At 33.6% G+C, this 7,105-nt stretch overlaps 1 non-coding gene across 1 annotated transcript; it reads left to right on the forward strand.

The window, feature by feature from the left end:
• Window positions 1–2,820: 2,820 nt before the first annotated feature.
• TRNAW-CCA lies at window positions 2,821–2,892 on the forward strand. The gene has a single exon. It is a non-coding gene; the product is annotated as a tRNA-Trp (tRNA).
• The last annotated feature ends 4,213 nt before the right edge of the window (window positions 2,893–7,105 follow it).

The raw sequence follows: 7,105 nt of genomic DNA on the forward strand, positions 1-7,105 counted from the left end.
TCTACAAGTCCTTGCTGCTGACATATTTTAAAATATCCAAGGACAGATAGATATTCTTCATAAGGAAGATAAATGAGTTGAAGTAAATACATTCTTGCCAGTTCTGAAAACTATGAGGTTTTCATTTCCTTTTCTAGAAAACCTTAAAAATCAGCCTAATACTAAAAGTAGAAAAAAGTTACAACTTTCTAAATGATGGCAAAATTATTTTAATATATTACACAAAATGTGCTAAATGTAATATAAAACAATGCATAAACTGTGTAATATAAATATTTATAACTTAAATTTATATTTTTATAAAGTACACATTTTTAAATGCACGATTTGGAATTTTAAGAATCCTCCCAGACTTAGAAGCAGAAGGAGTACATTCACACATCTATGTTTAAGTGTTATTTTTTTTCTCATTTTGAAATTGCTTTGGGAAACTGAAGATACTTTTTTCCCCCATTAATGCAAGGTGAGCTATTTTGAATTTGTCTTGTCTGGTTAATGTATTACTTGAGGTCTGAAATCTTATTGATTTTCCCGGGCTTTAGAACAAGAACTACTAGTTTCAATACTTCATCAAAATGTGAATGTCTGATACTGTATTAAAGGAACGAATACAGTATATTTATGGATTCAAATTTTAAAGCAGTGAGCTCTTGATCAACCTAAAGTTGTCCACAGGTTTTGTTTGTTTGTTTGTTTTAATTTTGGCTTCACTGCATGGCATGTGGAATAAGTTCCCTCACCAGGGGTGGAACCCATGTCCCTTGCAGTGGAAGCATGGAGTCCTAACCACTGTACCATAAGGAAGTCCTGTACAAAGGTTTGTGAGTAATAATAACTAGTGAGTTAGTTATTTGTGGCTACCCTAACAAACACTATAAACTTGGTGGCTTAAACCAGCAATAAAAAATTATTCTCTCACAGTTTCTGGAAGCCAGAAGTCTAAAATCATTTTCACTTAGCCAAAAGCAAGGTGTTCTCATTTCTGCCGTTTTTTAAAAAATACTTTGGGAAAAGTAGTCATGCTTTATTTAATTCTCTGATGACTATAGTATTTATGTCACAAAAAAAAATTAGTGCAAATCACAGGTTAAAAGCTACTTTTACATGAAAAATATGTATTAGATGTCAAATACTGTTTGTGTGTGTGTGTGTGTGTGTGTGTGTGTGTGTGAATAGGAGTTAAATGAAGTTTCATTCCACAATATATTATTTCACAAGTCACTTTATTCCCCCCACCACCACCCCCATCCAAGCACAAAGAAACAGGAAATTAAAGTATTAAATAAGAGACATATTAAAATATCATTTAAGCATATTAAAATAGGAAACAAATCTTGTGAACACATTATGATAAAACATGCAAAATGAAAACTTCTGTTACCATGTTGGTTGGTCATATGACATTTTCAACCTTCCTGATATAACCTTGAAGTCCATAAATACTGTTCTTTAGTTTTTCACAGAAAATTTCCCTTTTATCAACAGGAAAGAAAAAAATGTAGAAAAGTCTATATTGAGGTATGATTGACAGGTAAATTTGCAATATGTTTAAAACTACATAATGTGAAGAGAGATGATGTATGTACACATTGTGGAAGAATTGTCACAGTTAATTAACACGTCCCATATTTAATCTGTGTATGTGTGTGTGTGAGAGCACTTAAGCGCCACTCTTTTGGCAGATTTCAGTTAGGTAATACAGTATTATCAATTATATTTATCAGGAGATACATTAGATCCTCAGACCTCATTCATCATATAACTGAAAAATGGTACCCTTTTACCACACTTTTTCTATTTCCCACACTTCCCAGCCACTGGCAACCATCATTTTATTTGCTATTTCATGAGTTTGACTTTGTTTTTTTTAGATTTTACATGTAAATAACACCATGCAGTATTGGTCTTTCTCTGTCTGGTTTATTTCACCTCACATAATTCCTTCCATTTTCATCCATGTTTCCCAAAACTTTGTGATTGACCAAGCCATCATCTTTGTCACTAGCTGTTCCCTGTAGTTGAGGATATTCCAAGAACCATTTATTTTGGGGAGGATTCAGTCAGGAAGTCAGACCCTCAGGCAGCAGCTAGGGAAGTATGTAGTCAAATTCCTTCTAGCAAAAACTGGGAGATAGACAATTTTGCTTAATTTTTTTGTACTGAGCCTGGGTGTATAACCATGGAAAGTGTTTCTATGCTCATGCAAAACTTCTTCTTTGTTTACTATTGTCCTATACGACATATGAACACACAGAAATTAAACTCAAACATAATTCATAACTATATAAATATAATGAGAAACATGTTCTATATGTTTGCAATATAAAACAATCACCATTCCATTTTTATATATCTCTTTACTTTGTACTCAGCTCTGCAATATTTGAGAACATGTTAAAATGTAATATCATAAAATTAATATTACACTGCTATATAAATTAATGGATTGAAAATAAGAAAGTGTTTAGTGGTTTTTAGAATGCATATAGAGAAAATGAAATTAATAGGCTCACTCTGATTTTTATCTATTTTTTAATAATTTGAAATTAATTTCTACTTTGGTCTTCTTTACTATTTGAATTTAATTGTTGGAGGAAAAAGGTGTCAAATTGAAATAAATATGAAGTGTTCAATTTGAAGGAGAAGATGTCTCTCTTTTCTTCTTTTCTTCCCCCTTATGGACAGATCTAGTTCCAAATTAGTCAAATAACCCTGCATGGTATGTGAATGGGGACAGAGGACACTGGGACAAGTATATCCAAACATTCACTCCTTAGTTTCTCCAGGTTTTGGAAGTCCTGTAAGCCTCTGTATGGGACTTCCCTGGTGGCTCAGAGGGTAAAGCGTCTGCCTCCAATGCAGGAGTCCTGGGTTCGATCCCTGGGTGGGGAAGATACCCTGGAGAAGGAAATGGCAACCCACTCCAGTATTCTTGCCTGGAAAACCCCATGGATGGAGAAGCCTGGTGGGCGACAGTCCATGGAGTCACAAAGAGTCGGACACGACTGAGTGACTTCACTCACTCATTAAGCCTCTATATAATCAAAGAACTTGAGACTTTCACTGTTCACTGCTCTCTAGAGAAACTAGTTTAAATTATTGTTGTTATTTTTGAGTAGCTAAGTCATATCCAACTCTTTGTGACCACATGACATGTAACCCACCATTCTCCTCTGTCCATAGGATTTCCCAGGCAAGAATACTAGAGTGGGTTACCACTTCCTTCTCCAGGGTATCTTCTGGACCCAGGGATCAAACCCATATCTCCTGCTTGGCAGTTAATACCTACACGTGTTTCAGAATCTTTGTGTCTAAATGTACTTGCCCGCACCCCCCCCCCCCGCCTTTTTTTTAAGTGAAAGTGAAGTCACTCAGTCATGTCTGACTCTTTGCAACCCCATGGAGTGTAGCCTACCAGGCACCTCCATCCATGGGATTTTCCAGGCAAGAGTATTGGAGTGGGTTGCCATTTCCTTCTCCAGGGGATCTTCCTGACCCAGGGATCAAACCCAGGTCTCCTGCATTGTAGGCAGATGCTTACCATCTGAGCCACCAAGAAGTCTTTTCTTTTCTTTTTTTTTTTTTTTAATTTGGAGAATAACTGCTTTAAAAGGTTGTGTTAGTTTCTGCTGCAAAATGAAGTAAATCAGCTAAAGGTACTTACTTTTAATTGGCTTGATTCTCACTCACGTCCATGGAATTCTTAGATAGACAAGTTTACTGTCTTAGAGCTTGTACTGCCTACAATTCTGTCAACAGTTGCATTTCTTATGAAAAAGGTCATATATCTCATGCAAATAGATGCCATTGCCTATCACCTTATTTTTGGATTCTCACAAAGTTAATGTTAATTCCATGTGTTTTAGAGTTCCTATTCACTTTGTCTTCATCATTTATCTTCAGTATTAGTTTTAAAGTAATATGTAATTATAGTAATAAATAGTATGAATATAAGAAATAGTACGAATTTGTTTGCTTTTTACAAGTTGTTCTTCTGAGCCTATCTTGACAATGTAAACTTGATACTTCACCAAAACATCACTTACTTTTAGAGTAAATATGTCTATGATTTTTAAAGAAAGTTTTCAAAGACTCTCTAATTGTAGAAATTCTTTTAGGAATAAAAGAGAGCCTCAGATACTGTTTTCTATGTCATCTATATCACATCTATATGTCATCACAGCATAACCAAAGCTCTATGTATGAGATTACATGCTAATATCAGGAGAAAAATTTTAAGATATATTTAAAGACACTTGTCATCATCTTAATGATTTCTAATGTCAACATGGGAAAAAAAAATACAAAAGAATGTATTGAGGATAATTTTTGCTCAAAGAATAAAAGGGAATATGTAGATAACTTTGTGGCCCTCTGAGGATTTTTAATCAATTTCTGATGAATTGTTTTATAAAAACAATTATTTCTATCCTCCAGTATTTCACAAATTTTAAGTGTGCCCTTTCTTCTCTGCTAGGACAATGACTATTGTGAATGATTCAGTAATATTCTTTAGTTAATTCTGGACTCCAAGATCATTATTCTTGACCTTCGCTCACCTTGAGTTTGGAAATATGAGGATCTAATGTTAATTCTAACTTTGTAATGCAGCTCAGACTTCTGTAAAATTCATTTATACTAATGATTAAAGACAGAAAATGTGCATTGTTTCTGATTATGTTAATAGTGTTAGGTTTTTAAATATTATGTTTGAGGTTCAAAATGTTTGATTATTTATGGGAAATTTACTTAAAACCATGTGATAAAGTATAGATGTGTGAGTAGGTAGGTAGATAGATAAGCATACAGATAGTTACTATTAAATATACTTTGCTTTCAAAGGATCCATGAGGATATTTAACACATTAATTTGTTTTCCCTTTATTGATATTTTAGGTAAAAGATTTGCATTGCTAGCAAGGTAGATGGTTATTCCTAATTAAAACACAAATACAGTAATTACAGTTTATATGCTATTATCCTGAATCTACATTGGATGAGTTTAAACAGCCAAACAGCCATTAATTTTACTGTTCAAAGAAATGCTCATAATCTTTTTAAAATGTCATATAAAATATTCATTTCTAAATGCCCTACGGTGATTTCTGAATTTATTTAAAGTGGGCTGTTGATAGCTCTTTTTATAAATAAGCAATTACACTGAATATATCATGGCCCATCACATTATACATTCTATAATTTCATGGATGAAAGGCCTACAGCTGATCTGCATAAATGCACTGCCTATCTCAGCAGGTGAAGGGTTTGATTACACAGGATAATCAGTGTTATTATTTATAGTAACTATTTATGTCTGTTATTTATTAAATCTCTACAAATCAGGTATCTATTTCTTTAGGAGATATATTCAAGGAATGTTTGTAGTAGGATATAGACCTTCTGAATATTTTACAGAATAGCCTTAGTATGGTCTTTTACAACTGAATTCTCAGTCTCAATTGCTGTCTAGCTAGTCAAAATTAGATTTTAAATAACATTGGCTTCCAAGGCATTTTGGAACTTACATGTGCTTTGTACTCTCAGTAGTGAAGAGACTTTTCAAATTCAGTAGATTCATCTAATTTGAATGAGCTCAAATTCAGTATTTATGGAAATGCCACCTCTACTAGTTGTTATAAGTTATATTTCTTTGTCCACTTCCTTTAACTTATTCGCTTAATAATAGTAATGAGGACAGGAGCTGTGCTGCTTAGGATATGATGATGTTAAAGAGACGAAAGAACTCCTTTGCTCACGTCATTTATCTAATTACAGTTTTGCATGCTATGGAGGAAATGTTACAATGAGAACATACAACAGTGCGACCTAATCTGACACAGTGAGAGACATCTGAAAATATGGGTAAGGACTATGCAATGTCCTGGGAAGTGAGGGGTGTGTGTGTGCCTGGTGGGGAGTAGGGGGAAGTCTGGAGGTTTAGATCATTGTGAAGAGAAAGAGCAAAAGGTGCAAACTCCCTGAAGCCACATGCAGTAGAACTTCCTCTCTCTCTCTTTTCGTGTGTGCCTATGTGTGTGGGTGTGTGTGGATCTCTTTGCCCTGGGAATATGGCTGACTAGTGATCCAGAGAGTATTTACTTACAAATGTATAAAGCAGAATGCATTTAACTTTAATATACTTCTGGGTCTGTAAGATGTAATAGATACACTCTTCCAGAACAAACAAAACTTATAGATTGACACCAATAGATAGCTTTAAGCAAATGCAATATGTTGGTCACTCTGAAAGCAAATGCCACTGTCAGCATCAACCTGATAAGCAAGAATTGATAACAATTTCCACACTAAACTTAAGACTCTGAAGGACACAGATAACATATTATATGTCTATTCACCAACCCCAACTCAGCCACCCTCTGTAGAAAAACAGCTTCAGTTTATACCTTCAGGTCTTCCAAAATTAAAAAAAATTTATAAATGACGATCTCTGTGTATATAGGAAAAAAGCCACCTTGAGTGAGATATATCAGAAACAAATAAAATAGATTTAAACTTTCAAGAACATTTAGAAAATAAAGTCACTAGCTTAGAAATATGACCTAATCGTGGATTAAATGTTTAGATGAAATAAATGAGTGAATTATTTAATCAAAGTAAATGGATACCATTAAGCAATTGACCAGACAGATTTAAAACAAACCAAAGTATGATAAAATAAAAATATACAGATTTGAAATAAAAATAAAACCTTGATAAATGATGTAAAGACAAACTGACCTCAACTGAGGAGGAAATAATGCTAGAGGAAATATTCAGAATATAGGACAGTGACAAGGGTTTAGGAAATAGGAAAAAAATGATAAGATATATACAAGGTGAACTGAAACTTTTTATTGTTTATTTGGGCTCTTTCAAGGAGGAAATAGAATGAAGAGAAAAAAGGCAATAATTGAATAGTTTATTTCTGAGAAATTTCCAGACATATTTATATAGAGAGAAAACTAAATATGCACCTAACAGGAAAATTTAGATTGAGTAACGTTTTTCTTAAGAGAGTACATCAAAACAAAAAGAGGATATTTAAAACAGTGAGAAAGCAAAAAATGAAACAATTCTGAAGAAATGACATCCTGGCAGAAAAAGA

The sequence above is a fragment of the Cervus elaphus genome, chromosome 26, assembly GCF_910594005.1.
Source record: "Cervus elaphus chromosome 26, mCerEla1.1, whole genome shotgun sequence".
Taxonomy (NCBI): Eukaryota; Metazoa; Chordata; class Mammalia; order Artiodactyla; family Cervidae; genus Cervus; species Cervus elaphus.